Genomic DNA, 13,738 nt, shown 5'->3' on the forward strand with positions numbered 1-13,738 from the left:
CAGGGAGGAAAGAAGAGAGGTCTCAAACGCCACAGCAGAGAAAAGGCTAAAGAGAAGAGGTAAGGAAAAGAGAAGGACAAAGGAAGGACTAAGACTTGCAAGCAGAGAAAGTGAAGAATGTATTACATTTTCGAGTGTCCGTCTCCAGATATAGGCACCATACTCCCAGAGGGGGAGAAAGGGAAGGAAAGGTAAGAGGCGGAGGTGAGGGGGGGGGGGGGGGGGTCGAAGATGGGGGATGGGGAAGGATGCGGAAAAAGAAGGTATGCAGCCCGGAAAGGAAGGAGGGCCACATTACCTCGGGGTCCCGTGTTCGCTACACACGTATTCACAAAAGAGTTGTGGACCCCCTGGGGGGCATCGCATCAGTGAAATATATGGCGGAAACAATGAGCGATGGGATGGTAGTGAAATGGTCGAGAGCTTTTCAACGTGGCCATACTATGTGCATGACAGACGAAGTGTGCGAGCTTCATTACTGACGATAAAAGTGAGAAAGAACAGACTTTACGATTTATTCGTTATGATGAGTTCCCTCAGGTGTCAAGAAGTGTGCTTTATTCAATGTTAGTTTAATCAGGCGGTGGATTTCTATGAGGTAGTATTCGAAAGTTGGTTGTGTGATACAATAAATCCACAAGGTTAGCTGGAATTACGCGAAAAAGTAGATTCATGTGAAAATAAAATTGTTAAAAACCTATTTGTTTTATTTGAAAATGGTAGTTAAACACGCCTTGTGTATTCTTTCTCCCTATAAACACACAAATTTCAAACAAAACTTCTACACACAATATGGTGTTTTCTTCGTCTCCGACAGTTTTACAGGACACTGGAAAATCTTATTTTTGGCTTATCGGCTTATGACTAATATATGACGGAATCCGAATGGTTATGAACTTTGTAATCTTACCCAATTACAGTCTTAAGTTATGTGAAATACTGTCGTTGAAGCTATTATCCTTTAAGATCCAGTAGTTTGAGATGTCACTACCATGCCCTATACAGAAATGACTCAGTGATTTACCCATTCGTTTTCAGCGAGTTATTCCTAATTAAGGTTTCGTTTGCAACAACAAACGAATCACAAGGTCAAACGCGGAACACGATGTCAGGAGCACAGAGGGAGCAGCAGGTGATGGTGGTGGGGACAGGGCCAGCAGTTTAGGATATATATGCGATTCCCATACATATTCACCTATTAGAAATCATTATTACAGCAGTGATTAGCATTTTGAAACCGGGCTGTAGAAGTAGAACTGATGGGGAGTTCATAGAAATATTCACGATACACTGAGCTGCATCTGGATGACATTTATGAGAATCACAAGCATTTATAAGGTTTTTTATCTTCCAAAGCGAATGATGTACCATAATATTAAGTGGACATTTTAATTTAAATGTTAAGAACAAAACTGTGGTACAACTACATTCGAGGACCTTGTCATTTCATAGAAATCACGCTCAGATAATTTATATCAAGCATCAGCAATGCTGCTATTTACATTTCCATACAAATATCTAGAAAGTAAAAATCTGTGTTAGTACTTGCAGTTAAAGTATAAAACTAAGGTATGAAAACGTAGTTTAGGACTAATAAATTAACAAAGAATTATATTAGCACACTTGAAAGATGTACACAACCCACATGGCGTCAGTGAAAAATTTGATGTATTCCGCAAGGTAAAATACACTTACGAAGGAAAGTGTTTCAAAACAAGTTTATTAGAATTACCGTTTTTTAAAACTTATTTTTTCAAAGTATTTGTGGAGATATGGAGACCAACTGCCACAGCTGCTAAACACAGCAGCTCGTTTTTTTATGACACCTTTTAGACATAACTGCGTTCGTAATACTATATAGCAGAGGTCACCAAATTTGTTTCGCACCAAGCCGGATAGCAAAATGACGAGCGCGGAGCACATTTTAAAGTCGATTTAAAATTTAAACTGGGAAATTTAAGGCGCAGAGCAGCCAGGACGCCTATTCTAAAAATACTTGAGATCGCCTTTCGTTCTAAGAGAATTTAATTTTAAATTGTGTCAACGTCTCGTTTCCCATACGTTTTATCGAGCACATTTAAGAATCGCCGGCGGGCCGGATGCGGCCCATGGGCCGTAACTTGGCGACTCCTGTTATATAGTTGAAACTGCTTGGTGTAGCCGCTTATGTGTGGCAGGGTACACGCAAGCCAACCTTTGCAGTGACATCGGTTGCGAACAGATCGCCGAATCGGTCGATCGGGTATGGAACGCTTTATACTGGTTACAGAAAAACAAGAAGTCAAATCGAGAAAACTTTCCCCAATAACCGTAGGACGGAAATCAAACCATTTTATAGCTATAGCCATAAAACGGCAGCCAATCAGCGAAAAGCGCGCGGAACAGTATGTATCTAAACCTTGTGTTTCGCTAAAGAGAGCAGTTACCAATTAAATTAGCTGAAGGTACCGGTTTCAGCTGATAGTCAACGCCACGGACACTAAAAATTCCTACCCATGGCTGCTTACATTGGATGCGAATTTTCTATGACGTTTACAGGATAAGATTAGACAAACTAACTACGCTACAAGTTCCGTAAAACTGTCAGTTATCAGGTAACAATCTGTATTGCAAAAACTGCAGTGTAGTAAGACAGTCGAATTTGGTACTGTATGATGCTATGTTATGTTGTTCGTAACTAGGTCTAAAGGGCATAAGTTTTACATTTTGCTATGCTCAGAGAGAATTAATGAACTTTTGTTGAACAAGTACAGTGGATCAGTAAGTGAGAACTAAGACTGGTGAAAAACAATTTTAAACACTTTTCCTTAATAGTTTTTTCAACAAATGAAGGAAAAAACTTCAATCCCGTTGCTGATTGGCTGTTATGCTCTTATTCCACATCGGCGCATTTCTTATGTTAATGTGAAAAATTTTGCTCTACACAATGTCTCATTCTGCTCTAACACTTAGCAGGTTGTTTTCCTCCACCGTGAATACACAGATGTTATAGCAGTTTTCAGACTGTATTGGGAAACAAATAGAACTACTCGTGTATATTGCGAGATATGTAAGAAAACTACCACGAAGTACTATCTTTCTCAATTCGTATATACTCTCAACTGTTGAGGTAGATACACGACCAAGTCGAGCTCTTGGCTGAAAACTACGAACGAGCCGCCCCAAAGACGTAAACAGTTTTCCATGATTTACATAATTTATCATGAGGTATTCTCAAGTCAACACTTTTGGAACTGTTTACATCTAAAGTTTTCCAATCAGGTAGCTGACAGGCTTACAAGGCTGCATCTTGAAATGCCAGCAACCTCCTTTAAGAGTTTCGGGGGCCTGGTTTATACATAATACAGCTATTATGAGCCTCAAAGCTTGGTCTAAGGGAGTCTTACCAATCTCCACATGATTTTCGCGTTCCCCTGCTTACAACGAAGGAGAATCTTGATAGTGGCTGAAATCCCTATATAAATGTATTCTGCTTCGATTTTTCCGTAACCAACTTTCAATATTAATATTTTGATTTTGTTAAAGTATCATTGTTTCTGGCATTGGCAATTCTATTCTTTGAAATTGTACTAGAATTGTGGTGGTTTCACAAAACCATTAGATAACAAAAGCGCTAAACAAGTGTCGTTGCTTTCGGTTGCTACGTAACTTACTTGCTGAAGTGAGTTATTTGCAAGTTTCTTTCTTGAGGTCAACTTCAACGCTTTTCGCAATGTGCGCGTGAGAACCGCAGAAACCGTATTAGCACAGGTTACAGTTTTACCAGGAACCTAGTATTGACATACGGAGAGGGAGAGAGAGGGAGAGAGAGAGAGAGAGAGAGAGAGAAGCGCATGCGCTCTCGCGTCCCGCAGGCAACTTGAACCGACTAGCTGAGTAGCGAAGTAACGAGTTCCCTAGGGAATGTGGCCGCGCGCTACACTTGACACCTCAAGAGAAAGGTCCCCACTGTATAGGAGAGGAGAGGGGAGGTGGGGGGGGGGGTGGAGGAAAGAAGAGACGCGGCACGCACCAGGGCTAGCAGCTGCTACGCTACTACGACACTAGATTTGCTCGGGAAAGTTCACATATCCAGTCCTCGCCGCACCAAAGAGTCCGTCGATTGCTTTTTAACTTGAGACAGTAAAAATATTGTAAGCTCTGTCGTTTTCAAGGTAGCAGCGGGTCGTTCAGTATTTATTGGGACTACCAGTTTGTCAAGTCAAATTGAAGCGGCTCAATAGTATCGTCAGCTGACAAGGCGATTTTTCAAGATGAAGTTGTCGACCGCCCAGAAGAACACGTTTCGGCAATTGTGTTAGCTATAGATAGCAAGACAAGAGAAAAACGAGGAATACGACGGGCCGGGGAATGAATAAAAACGGAGTGATTTGTCTCAATTCACTAAGTAATATATGGATCACGGACCCGAAAACTTTCATAAGCTATTTTAAGACGAGTCGTGCACCGTACGATAAATTAATGTTGAGGACGTGAAGCAAAAATACAGGGTGATTCAAAAATACCACAACTTTAAAAATGTGTATTTAATGAAAGAAACATAATATAACCTTCTGTTATACATCATTACAAAGAGTATTTAAAAAGGTTTTTTTCACTCAAAAACAAGTTCAGAGATGTTCAATATGGCCCCCTCCAGACACTCGAGCAATATCAACCCGATACTCCAACTCGTTCCACACTCTGTAGCATATCAGGCGTAACAGTTTGGATAGCTGCTGTTATTTCTCGTTTCAAATCATCAATGGTGGCTGGGAGAGGTGGCTGAAACACCATATCCTTAACATACCCCCATAAGAAAAAATCGCAGGGGGTAAGATCAGGGCTTCTTGGAGGCCAGTGATGAAGTGCTCTGTCACGGGCTGCCTGGCGGCCGATCCATCGCCTCGGGTAGTTGACGTTCAGGTAGTTACGGACAGGTAAGTGCCAATGTGGTGGCGCTCCATCCTGCTGAAATATGAATTATTGTGCTTCTTGTTCGAGCTGAGGGAACAGCCAATTCTCTAACATCTCCAGATACTGTAGTCCAGTTACAGTAGCACCTTCGAAGAAAAAGGGACCAAAAACTTTATTGGCTTAGTCAACAGCGCCTCAAGCGAACAAATGTACAACTAAATGAAACTTTATAGCTCCCTTAATTCGCCGACAGATAGTGCTTAGCTCTGCCTTTTGTCGTTGCAGAGTTTTAAATTCCTAAAGTTGTGGTATTCTTTTTGAATCACCCTGTATATTGATAGGCAATCGCAGTTGACGATACATTAAGAGTAACCTTTAAGTTTCTGGCGACAGGCAGAGCACTCAAATGCGTGTAATTTAGTGCTGTAATATCGGCAAACAATATTAACAAAATTGTTATAGAAGCCTTTGAAGCAACTTTACCTACAGTGCGAGGATATGTTCATGTACGTAACGTAAAACAGTGTTTGCGTGTTGTTTGGTGAGACTGACATGCATTTCGCATGTATCTCACTAGTCACTGCGTACATCTAGGGTATGTGGCGTAGTACAACCATTCGAAGAAGTTAATGATATATTTTCAGGTTAATAGAGAAAAAATGCCTTAGTGAATTATCCATCGATCATCCTGAAGTGTTACATACAAAGACTAATCCTATATAGACCTACAAAAACTTGTTAAAAGAGCGCTTGAGAAATTTAGGTACAATCTGTGCAAAGACTACCACAAAACTGCATTTTTTTTATCGCCGTGAGCCTGAATCACGAAACAGTCCATCTGAATGACGAATATTGTTAAACTGTCAATACACCATCTCATACTAACAAGGGAACCTCCCCATCGCACCCGCCTCAGATTTAGTTATAAGTTGGCACAGTGGATAGTCCTTGAAAAACTGAACACAGATCAATCGGGAAAACAGGAAGAAGTTGTGTGGAACTATGAAAAAATAAGCAAAATATACAAACTGAGTATCCATGGGCAACAGGCCACACAAGGAGGGTGTAAGGTCAAGTGCGCCGTGGTCCCGTGGTTCGCGTGAGCAGCTGCGGAATAAGAGGTCTTTGGTTCAAGTCTTCCCTCGAGTGAAAAGTTTATTTTCTTTATTTTCGCAAAGTTATGATCTGTCCGTTCGTTCATTGACGTCTCTGTTCACTGTATTACGTTTAGTGTGTTTTGCGACCGTACCGCAAAACCGTGCGATTAGTAGACGAAAGGATGTGCCTCTCCAATGGGAACCGAAAACATTCGATAGCAAGGTTATAGGTCAACCAATTCCTCCACAGGAAAACACGTCTGATATATTCTATACGACACTGGTGACGGCATGTGCGTCATATGACAGGAATATGTTGTCGACCCACTTAATTTGTACACTTGGCGAATCGTTAAAAAGATTCTTCTACCTTGCCCGATTTAGGTTTTCTTGTGAATGTGATAATCACTCCCAAAAAAGTGATGAAAACAGAGTGTCACAAACTGAAAATAAATTACATTTTTTATTCGAGGGAAGACGAACCAAAAACCTTGTTCCGCAGCTCCTCACGCTAACCACGGGACCACGGCGCTCCTGAGTTCGCATTGTCCTTGTTGCATATGTTACGCATGGACTATATTGTATATTTTGCTTATTTTTTCATAGTTCCACACAATTTCTTCCTGTTTTCTCGATTGATCTGTGTTCAGTTTTTCAAAGCCTATTCACTGTGCCAACTTATAACTAAATGTGAGGGGGGAGCGATGGGGAGGTTCCCTTGTAAGTACTTATTGACAATACTGAGAATATTTTGGGTCCGTTAATACAACTCGTCACTAAGTCAATACGTACCTTCAGATCATGAATGTTTCGACTGACAACATTGTGCGGGAGTGCAAGACTCGCAAACTTGAGATGTCTGAGTTGATGTTTCGAAATGGGTCACACCACAAGAAATTTTATAGGTGACACTTATGTTCCACAGAATTGATGGTTATCCTCTCAGTATTAGTTACAAGTGGATTATTTTGATACTTAAAAGTAAACAATTACACAGAAATTGCTATAGAATATTGTGTAACTGCAATCATCCACGTAGTACTGGGTTTGGCTATACTAGAAGTTCAGCTGAATCGCGCGACATCAATTTCAGAGCGTACGTGAGAATTTTGTATTTAAGAACTCCGGGTGTACATTAGATTCCAGGAAGGGGGAGTGAACGTGTCAAAGTGCTAATACATGGAGACACTATGGGGACAATCATTTTTACTAATTTATCAAATTTTTGATCCACGCACGAAGTTATGATAGTTCCTTATTTCGCTCAACCTCGATACTCTGACGCTCCTTTAACCAGTTTTCCATTCATCCTTTTTCTCTGGTTGCAACAATACAACAGTTATCACAGCAGCAGTGTATCATGCAACATTTCGAACCACAATATTATTGAGCAGTTTAGAATCAATTTCAATAATATTTCACAATATCGATCGTCAACGACACGCTTTGCTTCATAAACGCGAAAGAAGTGTGTGGCAGCTTGAAAGCAACACTGGCGAAAGTAGCTAGACTGCTGCACTGCAGTTGGACAACTTCGCAGCGACTCTTAACTGTCAGTTCCAATCCTGTGCCTTCAAGTATCAAATACGTGAAGATCCTGCGTGTGCTATAGCGCTGGGGTTAGGCGACGCTCAAACCTCGCACGGGTTGTGGACGCAACCGCTGGCAGTGAAGTCCTGGCCTTGAAATTTCTGCCACAGCAGGATGCGCACCAAACACACGCTATTACAATTTCCTTTCCGTCCACGAGGGACACGCTAGCAACACAGCACCCCGCGCATCGCAAGTGTTTGACAAACACACACACACACACACACACACACACACACACACACACACACAAACCGACTACTTCCGAACATGGCATCCAACAAGTTATTTTCAAAAGTCGCAATAAAGTAGCTAACAGTATTTGTGGGCCAGCCTTCATACAACACATCCCAAAACCCCTTGATGCAAACACTTTTAGCGCCAAAATAGTTTCAATTTATCCCCTCCTCAGATGAGTCTTATTAATCTATTACTTACACGTCAATACTTCGGTTACCTGTTGTGTTTAGACAACCAATATGTCCTGTGCTATTATTGGTGAACCATATTGTCAGTGATATTTACTACCACGTTGTCTACTAGCACACAGGGCCTAAAACTGCCCTTTGATGTACAAAGTGAAGTTCCCGAAGCAGCCACATAGCAAATAAGAGGCAGACACATAACGTGCTTTATGAGAAAACGCTATATCGAAGTAGTATCGTGTAAGGAATGACGAAGTAAAATAAAAAAACGAGGGCCAGGTAGTGCCGTAACAAGTTTGATGAAGGTAAATATTGTGGAAAAGGATTCTGCCGCCCACTGAGTAGAGTGGAAGTGCAGAAGAATATAAAGTAGAAGTATAGTTTTACACTGAACAGGTATGTGACCCGGGTGCCGAGTACGTAGTTGCTTATTAGCTAGTGTAAATTTTCGTTTCTCGTTGAAGCCGTAATAAATATTATGGTCTGTGTGACCCATTAACTTTATCAAAGCATTAGAGCTGCTTTTTGAACATTAAGTTCCACCGGAAATCATACAAATCCAGACTCCAACGTCGCGAGCGGCAGAAGAGCGGACCCAGGGTTAAGTTCTGGGGGCGGGGGAATGTATTACCTTCCCCCATCCAATTCCCTGCAAATATTACTTACACTCATGTACATTTAACTTGCCACAGTCCACTACAATGTTTTAATACAATAATTTGTTTACATCAGTACTTCGTGCATAGATGTTACTTCGTGCATCTATGTATCAGAACCTCTAAATACAAATCAGATAGTTAAATATACAATTCGGTAAGTATTCGAAAAATTGAACATGCACCAAGCAGTTAATTTAAGAACTGTAATATCAACCAACTTATAACTTTGACAATTTACATAAAATTATATTGAAGAGTGCACTCAGCAATATCAGTATTTCATGTAGTATTTCGACTGAACGTACGCCTGAAGACTGTGAGCTTGTAAATACAAATGTTTCAGTAGTTTACACCGACCTTCGAGACGTCGGCCGTAATTTTTGCTTGGTGGAGCCATCTTTTCCTTTGTCTTCCTTTATTCCTGCGATTTTTTGTTCTACCTGTGGACTTATACGAACCATATCTGATTTGTCAGTGATAGCAGGGATCGTCAAGCCTGGGAATGTTCGCGTTTACCTGGCTGGAGTGTTACCGGTCAGGTCTTAAGCCAATCCACGCGGCCAGGTCCTGAGATGAAAGTATCCTGTGTCAAAACTTAGCTTTCATTTATCGAATTCTCTGCCACTTCCGACGCACTTAAGTGTCACGCCACTTTATTCTCTGGAAGTTAGTTGTGAAATTTGAAATCTACATGTAAAAATATAAATCCTGCGGGGGGAGAGAAAATATAAATCCTGCGGGGGAGAGTTACTTCTCCACAATATGCGTTCTTGTGGTCCGAAGTCCAGATGTTTCCATCTAAATCTTAGTAGTTAACGCGTCATAAGCGTCAATGCACAAACTTCTGCTTCTATGCCCACCACCGTTACCTCGAGACTAATATTAACCCTAAATGGATAGCGTGGCTACGCTGTGTGCCCTCCGTGCTTTGCTTTCCTTATCCTTTCCCATTCCTTGAAATATTCTCTGAATTAAAGGAGCTGAATTCTTATTCAGTTCCTTAGAAATGACAGATCCTCATTTCAATAATTTATACTTATACTACAGAAATTAAAGATTTTTAATGGTGGAACTAACCACTACCTAAATATAAGAAGCCGTTCAAGGTATTTTAACAGTGGACAGCACTCCAAAGGCATTAAGTGAAAATTTTCTTGTCAGAGCTTCCGTGTAACCATGTCAAAGCTATTCCGCCGAGGAAGCCGGGACAATATCCAAAATTATATATTGATTAGAAAATCGACTTCAACGGTAGTAAATCGAATTAATACACACGGCTCTGCACTATTCCGGTAATAGCAGTTCTTTTGGCTCAAGGAAGTCTTTCCACCTACATTACAAAAACTCGTCTCTCCACTTACACTACAAAAATTAACATTTTGGCAACATTTGGAAGATCGGCGATTGTTTTAAACATGACAATTAGAGGTGCTAGCATAAATGGCAGTTATTTTCTTCCTATTGGTCGTTACAGGTTTCGATTATAATCATTTCCACAACGCAGTGTACCGCATACATTACTTCACAACGACTTCAAACACCAGATTCTCATGTGGGCTGGTTAAACTATGGGCTGATGATAGTCGTTACAACCTAAACGTGGACAATCATTTATATCTGTAACTAACACCAAGGTGATAGAATTTGGAGAATGACTTTCAGCCCATTTCTGTAACGTTCCACATACTCATAGCAAATGAGTAAACGAACACAAATTTTTCCGTGCGAGGCCCGATTTCTCATTATGATGGTATTTCCTCCCTATTATGTCGGAGCCAATATTACAGCATTCGGAGGAGAAAGTTGGTGATTGAAATTTCATGAAAGATATCGCTACTACGAATAACACGTTTGTTTTAATGGTTGCCACTCCCATTTCGCTTATGTCCGTGACATGTTACACTACTTCGCGATAAAACGAATCGAGATGACCTTTGAGCTTCTTTGATGTAGTCCGTTAATCCTGGCTGGTAATGATTCCATAGCGAACAGCTGTACTCCAGACGAACACGTACAACAGTACTGCAGGGAGTGTGTGCAGTAGATTTGCTGCATCTAAGCGTTCCGAACAGAAAACAGGTTTTGGTAGGTGATTAAATTTGAGCTGTTTCTAATTTTTATTCATAGCTATTTCTTTCAATTCACAACCTTCAAATTTATGTCATTTATCGTATAACCGACATTTAATGTAATATTAGTACTCTGTGGAACACCTCACTTTTTAATGTTTAGGATCCACTGTCACTTTTCGCGCGATGTAGATGTCTTGTATAAATTCCTTTGCAATTCATTGTTATGACTACTAGAGAAACAGCATCTTATGCAAACCATCTACGAGGGCTGCTCATTTTGTCTGCTGAAATGGTCTGTGGCTTTACTGGCCGCTAGACAGCCAATTTTATGAATTTATGTTGGTTGTGTAGCAAGTTTTCTGGGAGGATTTCATAATGTTGGAACATCACGTTTCTAAACCCTACCGCAAGACGATGTCAACTGGTATCCAAGATAAAGAAATTCCTGTTTAAACGTACTTTCTAATCTTTAACAAACGTATTTATCATCGATTCATTCACTCACGTTTTTCATAAATCCTATCATGACCAAGAAACTTCAGGAATTTGGCAAGTCAATTTATACATGAATTAACTGAAGCGGACACTGCACGCCACTACTGCAGCATCTACCTAGCAACAAGTTCTACACTGGTAACGTTGACAGTTATGAGAAACATTGTTCTAGAATCTAAGTTCTAGTACGATGGTTAGTGACAGGTTATACAAATGCAAATATTTGTGTGTCTAGCGTTGACTTTTGAGCGGCTATGTACCATCCACCATAGCTCCATTAGGGCGCGTGTGTAGAGATTTCATTTAGAGTCAGTATGTTAAGAACAGCTGTAAAAAATTTTTCCAGAGCCCATTTAACATTGTCTGATTCACTGCGTCCAGACCACCCGATCTAACTGTCTACTTCAACGGTAATCTACATCCACATTCAGAATTCACTGATAGAAGACCAGAACTATTCAAGTGACATTTCCTGTCTATTGTTCTGTACTAATTATGGAACAAGCAATGACTAGTACTGAGACTCAGTACGTTTGTGTCTTGGTATCTATTTAGCACAATAATTCTGAGCTCTCAGATTCAGAAACGGCAGAGTTAATTCAGCTTTCTGGCTAACGTATGAATGCAACGTCAAACTTAACTGCAATATCATTCGCTGGTGGTCGTAGAACGCAGTTGATTGTCGCACTGTTAACGTTAGAGCGTTAAACTTGAGTTACACAACAGAATTAATACTTCCCACAGAATAGCATTTGGAGCTGAAATCTTTCAATTTCTTTATTGATACACGCTTTGCTCAGTATGACATGTGGGATGCAACGGATCTCTAATCTAGTTTATGGCATTATTTCTGTCTTTCCAGCTATATCTTGGTCGGCTGGTGTTAAGTCTAACGTAATATAACACTGGTCACATGCTATTTACGAAAAAGTTTCCCGACATTAGGAACGCACGCCGCGTGAAGAACTTTACCGTTAGCAGATCAGCAAAAACGTGTCCACAACTATACACACAAATCGGCATCATATTAGCTTCAATACTGGCCGAATTATTCTTTAAATTCGGTTTCACTTCCATCTGAAACGCAAAGTATAGTTGACAAAGTATCTTCGCCGGCGTGCTTTCCGTCAGACTTCGATAAGAACACGCCACTGTCACGTTACATAGTGACTAATGACACTCAAACGATTTATGAACTATCAGGCCACAGATGCTTATCCAAGGTCGCTTGTCACCCAGTCAGTCACATGCAAGCAGAGAAGGGATCAATACTTCTCGCGAATGTCACATGCGACGCACTGGTCGGCACTTTGCAGTTAATTGATCTTTGACTCATCTCCCGACTGTTCAGGGCCACGTGTCCGTCCGATGTCCACCAGTACACGTAACACGAAGGCATCTCATTGCATAACTGTAGTTACTCTGTAGGCTTCGTACCATATGTATGTACAACCGAGAGTTGGTCAAGTGCACGTTAGTACTGCAATAACACTGCAGGAAAACTTCTTTGAAAGATTCGTTGACACTTTCAGTAGTTGTCTAAGCTGTCTCGAAAGCACACACACACACACACACACACACACACACACACACACACACCTATTTCTAGGATAATATGACCTCACTACGCATATGTTGAATAAAGCATCTTTTATTTCTTGAAGTTTTCTTTATTTCACGGTCATTTCACTATAACTGACAGGACGAAATTTAAAGAAAAATTTCAGCTACAGCAAGCAGTGCATAGTAACTGCTGTGGCACGTCATAGAAAACCTATAAACCTGTACTTACAGAGTTCACCTATATGATGGGGGAAAAAAATCTGTGTGTGTGTGTGTTTGTAAACAAAATCTTACATGAACACACACTGCAAATCAACTATTTTGCAAAGTTTAGTCAGTTTCAGCGTTTTGGGTAGACTTATTCGCCCTAGGAAACGCCCAGTTTTAGAAAAACAAGTCGCTACAGAATTTCACTTGTTCCATCTTCTTGGTATAAAGCACTAATATAGCCTGTTCTACGTACACAGATAAATGCCCTCATTATCTTGGGTACCGCTTGTCGCGTCATTACACAAACACACTTCACAGTTTGTGGGTACTTACAGCTGTAGGTCGGTGCTTGCTTTTCCGGCGCCGGTTTTGTGCGGGTTGATGCTCACGCTCGGGTTAAGTGCTAACGAACAGATCGACGCCTCATGTGCACACGGACAGCAGCGCTACGAGCGGCAGCGGCGAGAACCACTAGAACAAGCGAGCGCCGACAGTGGGCGGTTCTAGGCGCGAGATTCCAACAGCCCGTAATGATAGGGTAGACGAGATCCTGTGCATAATTAATACGCAGGCCACAGGTGCCGCACAATAGCACAGCTGGCATGGCCGGAACTTTTCCGTGACTCAGGCGGTGGACAGTACTGGTGTTCAGCCGCTGTGCACGGATTTCTGGTATAAAAGCACGGTATGAAAACAAAGAGTGTGCATCATCACGTCAACCATGTCTACAC

The 13,738-nt window shown here is 41.1% G+C and overlaps 1 protein-coding gene across 1 annotated transcript in view; it reads right to left on the bottom strand.

Moving 5' to 3' along the window:
* LOC126252020 (acyl-CoA-binding protein-like) overlaps nt 1–13,462 on the bottom strand; it is a 112,443-nt gene extending 98,981 nt beyond the window's left edge. Inside the window, exon 1 of the mRNA XM_049952806.1 lies at nt 13,341–13,462. The gene's annotated coding sequence lies outside the window, so the exon portion shown is untranslated. The remainder of the gene's footprint in view (nt 1–13,340) is intronic.
* Between the last annotated feature and the right edge of the window lie 276 nt (nt 13,463–13,738).

This window comes from Schistocerca nitens, chromosome 4 (genome assembly GCF_023898315.1).
Source record: "Schistocerca nitens isolate TAMUIC-IGC-003100 chromosome 4, iqSchNite1.1, whole genome shotgun sequence".
Taxonomy (NCBI): domain Eukaryota; kingdom Metazoa; phylum Arthropoda; class Insecta; order Orthoptera; family Acrididae; genus Schistocerca; species Schistocerca nitens.